The following is a 15968-nucleotide window of genomic DNA, read 5'->3' as shown; positions in this document are numbered from 1 at the left end:
ACATTAAACAAAAATTTCATTCTTTCATTCAAAAAATACATTCTTTTACAGATCTCTTTAAAAAAAATCCAAGCTAATTGGATATTTGTAGTAGCACATAACATGCTCTAATGAGTATGCTGATTTTCTTTTAAAGTCCCAACCGTCCGATTTTTGCAGATTGTTTTTTTCACTCTTTCCCTCAACTAAATGAGACACAAGTCACACTTTAGACTACTATATAATAACAATACCAAACAACTCTGTATAGAAAACACTGCAACATGTAAAGCAAATAAACAATAGAAAGGCAATATATTCATATAAAATAAATACGATGTATTCCCTTTTCAATGAACAATGATGTGCTATTCATCGACGACATGTCCAGGGGATACCTGGGAGTACTTATAACATTTCTCATCACATATAGTTTTTCAAATAATCTTATTAAAATAAATAAATCATTGCCATTTGATCGGCCGATCATGACCACAACATAAATGCCCATAGTGGCGCCGATAGGTTAGATATAGAGAACTTTTCACTGAACAGATTAGGACTGATGAGTAACTCAGATGCTTCTGGGCTATTTTTATTACTGATCCACAGAGGACAATAAACTTGAATTCCAGCCAAAGCAACCAATCATTAGTCAGTGCAGCGCTGTCTTTCCCATCAGCGTCCGTCACCGGGCGGAAAAAGCATCACCAGCCTGCCCAGCGACAAAAACTGAAGCTTTTTATGTGTCTGGATCCCAAGTCTGATTTCCCCACCTGAAGCTCTTTAGCAGTCCTGGAATTTATATCATGAAGCAAGAGGATCCAATAAGTCCTACTTTAGGATTTCGCAGGCAATCGGGGAGCAATGAGGGGAGCTAGACGTGACCTTTGTATTGATAATGAGTGAAGTAATACAGATAATGTTCCTTTGTACGCTGGCCTGCACAAACTTTTCTGTTCCCGTGATCTTGTAATTTGAATGACTTGGGTCACACCACAGATCAGAAACCGGCAATAAATACTCCTTCGTTTCGTTTCTTGCGGTACCAAGCATGCAAAAAGGTGCACTAGCCAGCAGACACAGCTGCCACACTGGTCCAGCTATGCCACTTTTGTTGACCTTCTGATCATCAAATTACCAGTTCAGTAACATTTACGGTCTGTATTTTATGATGAAATAGTGGTGACATAAATCAAAATGGCCCCAACAGTGAAGAGAGCATCTGAGCAGAATGCTAGAGCCAAGAATGGACAATCAGGTTTCACAAACTATGAAAAACGGCAAATCAATCCAACAATAAACAAAGACACAAAAGATGATTGAAGTTACAGAGTCTGAGCGTAACCTTTGTGAGCCACTGATCAGTTATGAAAACGTTTGATAAAGATCCCGAGGCTGCACTAGAGATCAGAATGATTAGAATTATCCAATCGTAATTAAGCATCCAAGATTGTGCATATATTGAAAGCAGTCAATTTCACAAAAAAGTAGTAGGTTAAAGAAGGAAGCCATCTCATGAGGCTCATGGATGTGACATGGAAGAGTATCAGTGAGACTGAATAGTATGATCAACATAGGCCAAAGTGGGAGAGAGTAAATTCGCTGTGGCAACCCTTGAAATGGAAATGCTCAAAGACGAAAAAGATGATGACCAAAAAAGAAAAAGAACAACAATGAAGAAAAAGAGAGCGACTGTGGGTTATGAGGTGGCACATTTGCATTCCACTCCGGAGACCCTGGTTTAAATCCCATGCAAAAAAAGAAGAAAAAACATACAAGGCAGGAGTAAGAATTGTAAGACAATTAAAGTGAGAACAATGAAAACAAAAAAAAAAACAATGCTACCTGCAACCAAATGGGATGAGAGCATTTAGTCTTAGCCGCTAAATAAACTCTTGCACCTTTTAGACAAGCACCTGCCTAACTGTCAGTGTTGAAAAGACAGGCCTGCGAAGAAAACAAAGCCACCCTGTTTGTTTGTTTTGTCACAGCAGCATTTTGACTATTGAGTTTTATTTACCAAGTTCAGAACACAGTGCTCATGTAGGGAAGTCTGGCTGAGGGTACACAAACTAGCAACACAAGCAGCGCTGCTGCAATGGGCAGGTCACACAAAAGAAGGAATGAAAATCCATTCCAATGGAGTTGAATTTTCTCAAAACTTTCTTTAAAAAGAAGAGGAAAACGCCTGCTGTTGATTAGCTACAGGTTCTCCGTCACCCCCTTCCTTTTTTCTGCACTGCAAGTGTTTGTTGTTTGAGCTGCTTTGCGGTTTTCACAGCTATGAAGCAGCCAGGGAGGAATGCTCGCATGTGAAACCAGAGAGGCCTGAGGTTCTCTGGGCCACTGTGGGCCCCTATGGCCTCCCATGACCTGAAATCAAGCACCCTCACTGAAACAGCTACAATGTCCACCAACCTGACAGCAACAACCACCATTTATGATCACCTGAATACTGCATCTAATAAAATCAGCTCATCCTGAAATACGTTGGCTTGGGATTGTTCAAACTTTCACACAAAGGGCAAGAGGCGGCAAACTTAAGAAGCACACCACAGAGAAGAACGTTTTTTAAAAAGCGGCTAATCTGGCCAGCTATGCACTCAAACTCCTCTTCATTGATCACAGCCAACCAGCCTTTGTCTCATTAGGTTCGGTTTTTCAATCCGCCCATCTCGGGGTTAATCCCGACCACAGATGAGTGCTTCTCAGGAATGGCTCAAGCTCAGCGAAAGCCCTGTGCTGCTCATGTGCACACGAAATGTGCGTTGTTTCCACTCCGCAGCGATTTCAGTAATGTATACACAACTATTGTCCGCTGGGATGAAAAACACAAAGCTGGCCCAGAGAATGACGGGCATCTATTTAATTGGTTCTGTCTTGCATCTGCACTTCTACCAGCCACTTATGAGAGGCGGTGGGTGGGGGTGGGTTAAACCACCTCGAGGGGCTCTTTTCTTTTTAAGTGAATCTTTTGTTCTTCATTGGCCACTCAATGAAAACACGTGAGGCAGAAAACTGGACTCAAGACATCAATGTGGCGTGAGTCTCTGAGCATTTTAACTGGATTTTTCTAACAACAACACTCTTACTTATATTACAATCGTGATAAATACATTTACAGTTAAGTCGAGTTCAACAAACAGTTAAGGTATTCTGCAATGTTTTTCTCTTTTTTCCACCTTGGAGAGGTAAACAAAAACATGCGCCTGCATTAAAATTATTTAATGGTTCATATTTTTTCCAAATCCTGTATACAGAAGGACTCATCATAACTACATTTTGATTACAAAATGATAATACATGTGATCGGCATCATGATCCTGTTGCCAACACTTCTATCCTTAGCCAATGATGTGAATACTCGCTGAGCAACCATGATGATATGGAGCACTCACTCGAATGAAAGGCCCAATACTATGGTTGTCAATTTCGTGTGTTTTAGTGAAACCGAAGAAATTGTGCTGTGGTCAAAAAAGGCTGCATGTGTAGCAGATATGAAGTACCTGAGTAGTTAATTGGACATGCAGGCTTGTATGGATTGGCTCATTAAGCATACCAAAAGCAAATGCAGTACCAAACTAACAAACCGAAATGTGACCTAATGGCTATATTATCTAATAGCATATCTAATAGTGTCCATTCCACAAACTGGAGACCGAGAGCCAATACGACCGATTTCCATTCAACTCACAGAAAGCCCAGTACTGCTTCCTCCAAGATGATGGTGTTTAGCTCAGTCTTCTTTCAGTTATTTATTTCCCAATAGCTTTCCCCCTCATTCTGCTACTCTCCTCATTCCCCACTGCCGGCTAGCTCACTCTGCTCATCGCACTACAAAGGCTTGGATCCGGGGAATGCAGCGCAGAGGCTTCCCCTCTGATCTGCGGTGTTTTTTTATTCCCTTCTTCAGTGCAACCTATTGCCATGACACGCTCCACATTCCCTGAGTTAGGAGGCATTGACCAGAAAGTAGAACCAGAAGAACACGCTGAAAGCCTAGAAACATTTTCATCTTCCAATAAACAGTGAGTGAATGGTCCCTCCGCAGGAAATATCCATGGTAGACCATTATAGGAGCTTAAACATGGTAACACATATGTCTGACTGGAACACACAGCCCAGAGCTGTGTGGCACAGTGGGGTAGTGGAATGTTTGATTACAGCACACATTGTCTGCAGATGTAAGTCTTTCTAAGTGGTACTGTCGTCCTGTGATGTACTATTGATCTTTCTAGTGTACCCCAGAGTTAGGATCATTTCAAGAAAAAAAACAACAACATGGTTTTGAGAAATAAAAAAAAAAAAAATCGGATTTGAAAAATAAACAGAGATCAATGAAGGCATACGAATGTGAAACTGACAATCATAGAGAAGAAAAAACGAATACAAAAATGGTGCACATTTTCCCACATATGATTTTTTCAGTTTATGTAATCTCTTGAAAATCCAAGACTGTAAAACCTTAAATACACTAGTGTGACCACTCCATGTCTTTAGGCAACATAACAGAGGCTTCAATAATGAATGCTGGATGACCTAGCAATAAAATAAATTTGATTCATGATTCCAGGGTCACGTTACAAGATACGGCAGCACATTGCCACAGAAGGTCCATATATGTTAACCAAGGCTGTTGTCATGACAGTCAGCTAAAAACAAACTTGTAACCAGAGTGACAAAAGCAAAACTCTTGCTAACTGACAGTCTTTAGATAGATCTGGAAGAGAAAACTGTGTCATTGAATGGCTGCATCAACTGACCACCTGGTCAAACCTGACCAGGTTTTTGATCATGATTCAAGCAGACACCTAGATTGGTCGCCCTGTTTTCTAAGCAGAATGCCCTAAATTTCTGATCATTAGAGCCGGTATAGAGCCTGGTAATTTTGCTTAATATGAACGAAATTCGCAGATTCACAACCCTGTTGCAGCCGTAGCTAGTCCATTGCAGGCGGCATATTTGTTTACTAGCGAATTCCTGCTATTTATGGTGCTAGATCTCTGCCACCGACTTGAGCGAACGTGTTTTGGTCGTTGTACACCCAAGACATGTTTTCTGTGCTCACAACCATCCAGTTTCTCGCGCAACGTCACATACACGCACGCTCAACCTCGGGCTGCTCGCGCAACATCACATACACGCACGCTCAACCTCGGGCTGCTCGGTCAACGTCGCATACACACGCGCTCAACATCACTGCCGCTCGCTCAGTATCATATGCTCCCACTCAACTTCAGTCTGCTCTGCGCGCACAACGCCATGTGTACTCAAGACTGCCACCAAAGTCAGCGAAACACTGAGCTGCCGCTTGAAGTCCTCTGCTCTCATTGGCTGAACCTCTACCCCATTCACAAGACTTTTCAGTGGACGGGGAAGGCGGGTCCTACAGGAACTAAATCCTAAATTAATAAAAATAGCACAAGACAGTGGAAACAGTGCAACTTTTAAGACAATGACTTACCTGAGGCTGTTGTGCACTGCTTCCACTGTCTTGCGCTAGTTTTATTAATTTATGACACTTCGAACGAGGCAGCCCGAGGTGCGCGCGTGTATGCGACGTTGAGCAAGCAACAGGATGGATTAATACAACCAAACCACGTTTGCTCAAGTCGGTGGCAGAGATCGAGCTCCATAGCCATTATCCACCAGGCTTATAGCTAGGATTTTGAAACAGGGCGTCCAAAACCCCGCCCCCTACCAATAACCCCGCCTCTAACCCCACCCCCTCCCAACACCATGTCAAATACTGACAACTAACTACTTGCTTTGTAAAAAACAGAGCCGTAAACATCTATTTGTACCAAAATAAGTTGATAAACAACAAATAAACAAGCATGCCGTGAGTGTCGCGACTCGCAGGATGTGGATCACCCTGAGATTACGGAAGTCAACAAATATGGCTACCACCATAGCCAACATACAGTTGCGAAAGGTTAGAGAATCTGCAAATTAAGATCATATTCGGCAAAATTACCAGGCGGAAACACAATTGAATTTAAACCAGGGACATGACACGACTTGGGCATTATACAGGCAGTAATAATACATTCAGGGCGTCCTGCTGAGGAAACAGGGCGGCCGGTTCTCATGAGTCGCGACACTGGCAGGATGGAAGCGCTGTGCATTCAGTCCGTTTTCCGAGCTTTCCTGAGAGCTCTGAGAAACATGCTCCTTGTTGACTGAATATAATTGCAGGAGCAAAACAGTCTTCCTTTACATTCTCTTCTATATTCTCCCAATATGTTTTATCTAAATAAATGGGAGTACTTGGAACAAAATTTGGGAGGATGTATTTACAGAATGGCTATTTCAGAAAAGTGAAAATAGTCTACAGAAAAAAACCTTGGACCATACCATACTCGGGGAGTAAGAGTACATGCAGGACCAGAATACCAAGTAATTGCATTAGTCTGACTAAAGTTGGTCTTTTAAAATACATTTAAACAGCTTAGTGCGACTACTGGAAAAATTGGAATTTCTCTTTGTCAGACTACACAACCTGGATAATAATAGCTCAACTAAGACAGCATGTACCAGAGTAGCTCGACTATGACCAGAGTGAGTCATGTGCGACTGCACGAGCTTCAGCTACGCAGCGAAAGTAAACAAACTTGTAGACCAAACACAGTCAAATGATGTCTAATAACCTTGTTTACAATCAAGAAGTTGTGTGCGTAACCAGATGTGCAGTATCTGTGTTTGTGAGTCTCAGCCGATATCTGCGGTGAAGACATTACAAACTTGATATTAGCTGTGTTTTGTAACTCGTGACACTGATATGCAGATGTATAGATTTCTCTTCAACTGCCTTCACCCAGGCTGTTTTGATCCCCAGTTCTCACAAGATAAGACAAGATAAGAAGATTGGTTTTAGGAGATTACATTACCAGCATGTTAGCAATCATTAGCATGGTTGAGTTAGTTGAGGCTCACAGCGGGTACTCTGCAATTCAAATCCTCTACACCTATCATTCTTGAATACATAGTCAACACAATCTCAGAAATATTCAAAATTATTCAGACTAAACTTGCAGTTTATCACAAAAACCTCTTTTATGAGACAGTTCAGTCTTCATTATCTAAGGTCAATATTACTGTGACTTCAAGCACCTTCTTCAAACAGCAACCACTCAGCCATTTTCTCCCACTTACCAGAGTTCTGGTTGCAGGGGCAGCAGGTAGAGCAAAGAAGTCCAGATCTGACACTACAAAGAAACCCTTGGTGGCCCTTCTATTGGAATAAAAATGGCCAAACAAGAGACAAGTATGTGTCTCCATTGTGACCTAGGTCTGCCACCTCCCAGAATACACAACCCAAAGCAGGTCACATGTGAGTTGTAGGAAGGTCAAACATTTATCCCTGAGTGCTCTGAGATGATTGAAGCTTCATTTCACCCATGTCAAAATTTGCATAAACTAAGGACCAACTGTGTGCATCCATTAGGATGAATCCAAATGCCACAAGTTACTTGCTGAATTCAGTTGGATACATTTGGAGTTTGCTTGTTTTTTTCAGAGGACATCATCAAGACAGGGTGCAGTGTGAAGGCAACTACCATAACATACCATAAGGTGCAGCAGCTCCAAGGTGTGATCACTCCTTTTTAACTGCAGATTAATGATGATGAATGACGATCTGCTTGGTCAAAACAGTAATTGATACCCAGTACCACATTTTTTTCTTGATTTATTCTAGTCTTTCTTAAAGCAAGAACATAGCCATTTGAAATGACTTTAGTTTTATTTTTTCTACAAAATTAAATGGCTGAATGAACATCCGCCAAGAGACTCGTGATTCCATAATTTTTACCAATGGTTGTAGAAGCAAATTATTTTGGTTTACCAAATGGTCCTATTGTGACTGTTCAACATAGACATGGCAACAGATCATGATAAATTCTTTATCTCACTGCCCTCTATCTTTCACCCCTTCCAGTTCCATCAGGCATGTAGTCCTGTCAACTTGAAGGTTCAGCCGTTCTGAAATAACAACAGCCCCTTTTGTCCAAACAGCGCCTCGAGGACTGCTCAGATCCCGGCCCAGTCCCTCGCACCCATACACCAACCAAGAGGTCTCAGCTCGGCATGTTTGCTCGTGCTCTCCACCAGACGGGATATAATGCTTTCCACATGTGGGAGGAAAAAAAGGAGGTGGGTGAGGGGACGAATGGAGGAGTGTGGAAAAAAATGACTCAAATGAGGAAAGTAAGGGAGTTTCAGCGACAAAAACAAAAAGCCAACTTAAATAAGGGTTGGTGATGGTGTCTGTACATCAAAAGCCCTCTGTAAACCATGTTTGATAGTTCCTCTGACTTTGGCTGAATTAGACCCATGTGAAATAAAGAATAGATGCTTCAAGCCGAAACAAGTCCAGCCCAAAATGCAGCACACCAAAGATAAAAACTTGTGAAGATGTACATATTTTGAGGTAGCTATAATGCCATGTCCTGCTGCATCACAGGAGTAGCGACCAGCTCTCAAAAAACAGGCCCATGTGAAAAGGTTCTAGAGACAGATCAAAGCTGCATACCTGGGCACATCCAATTACACTGATACAGATCTCAGAGGCAACAAGGACCCAAACAAAACCACACACAGAGCTAAATTAGCCCAGGAAGAATGCTTGATGAGAAAAAAATGCAACACTGCCTTGCTTGAAGAGCCTATCAAGTCTGGGGCATGCATGCTCACACTGGCCAAGAGACTGGTCGAAGTATGACGGGTCTATCGTGTGGCCTGGACTCCCAAACCACAACATCAGTTCCAACAACTCAGACAACCATTTTTATTGTACTTTAAAATTCTTCATGTTAGAGGGGGGTTCCACCAGCTGTGGACGACATACACAATCCATCACAAAGACCATCAAGGGCACATTTCAGTTTGAAAAGATCCTGGATAAGTCAATGTTTGAGAAAATCCTGGTGTTAAACAACCAAAAACAAGAATATTTTTGTATTGAAACTTTATTTGCAAACCAATATCAGTGGGCCATGGACAGCTTTTGCATGGTTTGCCTTTTGAATAATTTAGTCAACAAAAAAACAACAGTCTGCTCTTGTTGCCCAGTCAAACTTTATCATGCACTGCAGGGATGCACATTTGGATTTCCGATCCGATCCCGATACTTGAATTTGGATATCTGCCGATACGGATATTCCTCGGATACGAGGGAGCTCTAGAGCTCAGTTTGCTGTTTTTTCCCTATTACTGTTTATCGTGCATTAATTGGAGAAGCCGACTAGAGGTAAGTGTAAGACCACGAAAGCAAATCATGAAAACTACAACCGTACAACCAAATTTTTACAATTTTGGTCATTTGCAACCATCCATTTTGTTAAATTGTATGCACCCATTTTGTCAATTTGTAACTGCGCATTCCGTCAATTTGTATCTGCACATTTCAGCAATTTGTAACCACCCACTTCGGTAACTTGTAACCGCCCATTTCGCAATTTGTAACCTCCCATTAAGTCAATTTTTCTCCACCCATTCCACCAATTTGTAAATTTCAATCCAACTGACAAGTGACATAGGAGAATTTAAGGACACACACTGTGTTTGGGAATCGACAACATCCAATGTGCCTTCCTTAACAGCCTCTTGGGCTCGCGCTCCTGTTATGTTTTGTCAGCGAACACCATTGCCACTTTATCTACGTCTACTTTGGGTTCCAACTGACTCATAAATACCACACATCCCAGGACTTAAGTAAGGGAGTTTTTGCTCCTGGTGCATTCTGCTAAACACTCGCATACTAAATGGCTACATGTTTTCAGCTGAAGTCTCTGCTGCTCTGCAAGCTCACGGCAAACTGTGGAATGGACTTCCTGAGGCATGTCTCTTGCCTCTCAATGTAAAGGAAATCCATTCCACAGTTTGCAGTGACAGTCACGATAAACCAAGTTGTAAGGAACGTCCAGAGCATCATTGTCGCACAAATGTTAACAGTTAGTGGCATAGTGAACTTTGTGAAGTAGCAATCGTATTGCTATTGTGATTTCATGATTTGACAATAATCTTCCCTTATGTTTTTACAGTATGTTGAATTACAGTATATTGAATAATTAAATAATTTTTATTTTAAAAAAAGCTACAAGTGAACAATTTTATCATTATGGATTTGTCCCTAAGGAAAGTTTGTTTTACACATTTATTTTAAAACAATTATAGGGATTGCCGCTGACACCAGCCAGAAAGATTGGAACAGATAAAGGTGAGAAAGGTCATCAGACTGGAAGAAAAGTTCCCCCGGGTGGTCTCCCTCTCAAGTTTCATGGGTCTCAGTGAGATCACGTCTGGCGAAGGTTACAGACGCGATGGAAAAAGCTTTTGTATTATATTGTGTCGAAGCGCAGATGCACGAGCTGATGAACAGACAAACGTTCGCTAGGACATGGCATTCAAAGACATATTTAGAATATCATCCTCATCTCTCAGTCTAATCTTTTCAAACATATTCGTTTTCTGGCTGAGCATTTTTCCAAGTAATGGTGATATATTTTTCCTTTCTACATTCAATTGAGACTCAAACACTTCCATATTTCATTTTTTTATACTCTTTGACAACACTTTCTACCCCAAAGATCGGTATTTAAAAGTTTTCCTGAGGGGTAATTTTTTTTTTCATGGTCTCTGGGGAACTTTTTTTCTTCTAGTTTACAGCAGAAGGGTGAAGGTTTCTGGTCTTGTTTCATCTTAGGACAGGCCATAACACTGATTTGTAGGGGAGGGACAAAACAATAGTAAAATGAACATGGAACCGTCGTCCAACCTAGTGTGCCGTTATTCTGAAGTCTATAAGTATCAATATTTTGATTAATAAAATATGATACTTCAAACTGTCACCCAGTCTGGTTTGTCAGTAGGGATTGCTACCTTCAGACAACTAATGACAGTTTGGAGGGAATTTTACTGGCCGATTAACTCGACTGAGGCTTTGCATTGGCAACTCTTGGAGACCAGCAAGTTACAATCAGGAAGAAAAACGGCAACACAGATATGGTTAAATCTCAGAAACACACACTTGAACATTTATGTACACTCAGAGTTGGACCTGTTGGTGTGTGGATGAATGTCATGCACCGAATTTAGAAATTATTTATTTGATGAAACTGCTTTCTGCTGTGTACCAGGCGAGTCATTTACGAGTTCTGGCAGGAAACCACAAAGCCAAAGTACACACATAAAACACACACGTCGGTCACAAAGCTTTCTCTTCGTCTACTGAGCAGGTTAAAGTTTTACAGGGACATAAAAGTGAAACGGGTTAAGCCAGGAGGAGTGTAAATCAAGAGCCCGCTGCTCTGGAGGGGCCTAACAAAGATGGAGAGGCTTTACCATTAGATTAGCCATAACACTTCATAATAATAGAATTGATACGAGAACACATTTGATGGAAACATTACAATAGAAATCTGTTTCTCACATCAACAAAAATAACACAAATTATAATAAATTAATTGAGAAAACCTACATAACGCAATTATAATACAAAATTAATACAGTTCCATATGTTTTGAGTATGGCAAGCAGATCAGAGATTTCAATTGTTTTGTTAACTTGAATAGAACGCACCATTATGATTTTTTGTGCGTGTTTGAGACTGTTACAAAATGGAAATACCACTTAATATTTTCAACGCAAAAAGAAAGGCATAAAATATACAACAACTAATAGAAATAAAATAATTACTTCTATTAAATAAAAATAATACATTTACATGGATTTCTACTATGTTACTGCATATTTTTATCCAAAGAAAAATCTAATACAATAGGAGCATAAGCATAACATATAGAAAGAAAAAATGAGTCCTGGGGGAGGGGAGGAGGCAAATATTAATATTCCCATTGAAAATGACAGTATTTCTGAAAAGCAAAAACGCGCCACTTCAGTTATCACATTAAATAGCTCAAATGCAGTGAACTCTATGGGTTCACCGTCAAAGCATTCAAGTCCCGTCACGTCTGAGTCCCGGAATACATCAACCACTGGCAAAGTTTGGCAAAAAAAGCAAAACAAATGTAGATGAAAAAAAAACAATCAACGTGCGTTAAACTCTCCAGCAGCCATGAAGTACAATCCTATTACGGGGCTTAACCTGTCACTGCCGACGCCATCTTTTTTGTACACCCTCGCCCACACACAGGAATGTAAACGGACAGACTCGCACCTTCGCACACATGTTCAAGTACTTCCTCCTACATTCCCACTGAGCTCAGTGGCAGAGAGTCGGCACACAAGAACCAAGTCACACTGTCGTATTAGTATTTTTCCCCCTGTCCAAAAAAAAGTGCCTCAGAGGGACACAAGCAGTTGCGAAATACACATGATACCTTATACTATTGGGAATTATATCAGGAGGCCGTAGTTGGAGATGGCAGTGTTCGGGGGGGCTTGAGTGCAGATCAAAATAGTTAACTGTGATATCAATAAAATGATTAACAGAAATAATCTGGTTGACAATGTAATATGGATTATTTAATAGATGTTTAATATGTAGCTAATTGGACTGTCAATGTATTTTTATCCAAATATACAATAATAATCATACAATAATAGAACAATTATAATTGGAAAATTATATTTATTTAAATTTATTGAAACAGACTACCGTAATAATAATATTGGCATAACAACATCAATACTCTTACAGCAGATTACTACTATTATTATTATTATTATTTAACACAGTACATAGAAAATATGGTACCACTAATGCAACATAATTTAAAATAAAATAATTGTATTTGAAACGATAATTACAAGTTAATATGCCTTCACATAAAAAAATAAAATAAAATATGCTTTGCATGGATATTATTGTGACAATATCAACAAAGACATGCTTGATATAGGAAAATAGATCCAAATGATCATGAAAAGTATTTTAACACAATCATGTTAATTTGGATATTTTTATTATTGAATAAGAACAAGAAATTGAATAAGAAATACTTTTAACAAATTTTAACAAATAATTCAGGGGTCGGCGCAAGAAGAACAATATCCTTTCAATAGATTTCAATCATACAGTATCGTATGACTAACTCACTAACTCACTCAACCAGTCACCAAGGAAACTTAGTTAGCAGGAGACTTCCCTTTCCACCTGGTGCTGAATGTCGCCCCCACTGTTTGTCTTGTGCCTCAGTACAGAAAACACTTCTTGAGGGGAAGACTGCCACATTGAAAAAGAAACCCGACTGTCAGGTTGCATTTGTCTCGCTCTGAGTGCTCATTCAGACCAACAAGGGAGCTGCTGGTCGAACCGTGAGCGCTCATTTTCAGCTAGTGGCACAGCCTGCACGTCTGCTACACGGCTGTCATTTGTGTTTCACAAACTGAATCAAAGTCAGAAGCGCAAAAAGATATTTTTGGGGCCTTCACGCTAAGGCAATACATCAAACGGCACAAGGAATTAATTATACTAATGATTAAAATCCATAAGTTAAAATACACGTTTCATTTCATTGATACGAAAAGTTGAGCTTGCATCTGAAGGGGTATGAATTTATAGTTTTTTTTTTGCTTGAAACGAGAATCAGCTCGTCTAAATCCAAGCCCATGCCTCTCTACCCTGCCCAGAAAGAACCTCCTTCAGTAGGTCGAGAAGTTCAAGTACCTTGCGAGCACGTTCATAAAGGGTGGTGCTTCAGCCATGGCTGAGTCGTGGAGGAACCACAGACAAATATGATAAATATAATTTGTTACTTCTACTCTGTGCCATCTGCTCACCACGCTACAATGAGGAAACTCATGGAAATCCAGCCTTTTTCAGTCATTGACGACTAAGCAGTGCAGCACCTGAGCAACACTAAAAAATACACTATTTTTCATGATAACATTTGCGATGATGTCAAATTTTATGGTTGTTCGAAAACATTGTTTCAACCACCGTACTATACCATAAAAGATGCCACCCCTGTTCCTGTTCGCCAGTGTAGGTTGCGATATGTTGTTTCATTACGACAGTAAAAACACTTCCTAGCAACTTCCTATAAACTCGGTAACCAAACATTAAAAAAAAAAAAGCCACAGTCTTTTGAGTGCATGCATCGTTTGTGTTATATAACACTATATGAACTGTTCTTCACTCTGCTCCTTTTCAATCTCTGAAACATATGATAAGAAATATTGAGGAAATTCTAAGCATTGTATGAATAATAATATAATATATATATATATTATATATATTATATATATATATATAATATAACAGGTTTGAAATAAACATTCACTCATTCATTATAAATGAAGCACCAGCGATGTAAAATAGTCAACATGTTCACCAATGCATCTCAACTCAATCATTTGTTCTATTTTTATGCAAGCAGCCATTACTTTCAAGCCTGAAACAGAAACAAGGCAGTCACACACGCATTTGACAAGGATCTCAATGTGTGAACCCTAAACGTTGACCAGATACCCACCAAACATTCTTTCCATCACTTCCCACAAACAACCAATCATTTGTTGTTGGTAAGCAGTAAAACACAACCAGATATGCCACAAAGAAATTCAATAGAAAACAGCTGTTACAAGTCAACCGCTCTGCAACAAAGGGCGGTTGTTTTTGGCGAACTTAAGGTTACGACATTTGACACTATTAGCCATCTTTAACATCCAAACGATATAAATGAAATCAGCTAGGTCTCCAAACTGAATTGTCCTGGGAAGAATGGAAAGACTTAATTTCTCTAAAGTTAGCCGCAGTTACGCACAGAAAAACAAATACATTATTTGTCCCACTGCTTTAGTTTGCACAGCTAAAAGGACTGCTCAGCTGAACTCTCAAAAATTTGTAACGTTTTCCAGTCAAACCTCAGATCAAACAAGTCCTGCAACACTCACTGCACATGCATGTGTGAAACAGCTATACACAGTCATGAGACAGAACATTACAGAAAGGTACAGCTACAGGTGTTTGGGTCAGTAAACTAAAAGTTTTTTAAACAGGCACAAAATGTTACATCTTCAGCTACAATACTCCCATCCTAATTAGCTGAGCTGGATGCACTCTGCGATGATGACAAAGAGGAATCTCTTTTTATCATGCAGTCACCAGGATCTGAGGGAAACTGAGGCAGACGGTCCAGAGTTCACATCATTAGCTCAAGTCAGTTGCAGTTGCATCTTTCAAGGGGTCGAGAAAACAAACATCTGAGATCTCACAAACAAAGAGCCGCTAACGTAGCCACAAACAGGAAGACAGCGGATGACAAGTGATAAAATCTCAGGACTGTAGTCCTCATTTCCACCCAGGCACATGGGCAAAAGCGGTGGCATTTTAAGCAAAACTGCCATAAGCATCGTTACGAGCAACTCGTGCATGTTGTGACCCAGACAGAGGGACTAATATTTGTCTGAGTTTCCACCAATGGTCAAGGTCGGTTGAGATGTATCGGATGCCTTTCCCTCTGAGCCAGCTTGCGTCTGCACCGAGTTCTGTATTCTAGTCGATTGCGGAACAAAACTCTGTATGTAAATGTGTGAAAAACAAGTCACCAACGACACGACGCAATCAAAAGTTCACATATGTTAATGGCGGGATGGTGAAGAGCGATCGTCTTGACCAGCTGGTTTGTTCAAATGCTAATCAGCCAAGGTAACATTTCTGTGGTTTCATATATTTGATATAACAACGCCAATTCCACATTTGGCTGCGAGGTCTTGCTGGAGACTTGCAGGAGAGACTATTCTCCAGGTAGCTTCTTTACAAAACATTAGTCGCAGTCTCTGACTGTTTGCATCAAACCACACACAGCTCCACTGGATGTGCGGAAAACGAGTCACATTACGATGGCTCAGAAGCACACTTCAAGCTCAAGTCACAAACTCTTCCATATCCTTTTCAATAGGTAACAAAATTACGCTGACTAGCAATAGCTGCCCTCTCAAATTGACTCCGATTTTGCCCGCTCACTCCTGTCCAATGAGCAGATTCAGGGCATCTGCAAAAACGGGCTGTGTAATTCTGG

The 15968-nt window shown here is 40.4% G+C and overlaps 1 protein-coding gene across 1 annotated transcript in view; it reads right to left on the bottom strand.

Annotated features, from left to right (window-relative positions):
- The window catches only part of cachd1 (cache domain containing 1), a 55731-nt gene that overhangs the window by 29633 nt on the left and 10130 nt on the right, over positions 1-15968 (bottom strand). The window lies entirely within an intron of this gene.

Source organism: Synchiropus splendidus, chromosome 1, assembly GCF_027744825.2.
Source record: "Synchiropus splendidus isolate RoL2022-P1 chromosome 1, RoL_Sspl_1.0, whole genome shotgun sequence".
Lineage (NCBI taxonomy): Eukaryota > Metazoa > Chordata > Actinopteri > Syngnathiformes > Callionymidae > Synchiropus > Synchiropus splendidus.
The sequence above is the reverse complement of the archived record's forward strand: the minus strand, read 5'-3'. Positions and strand labels throughout refer to the sequence as shown.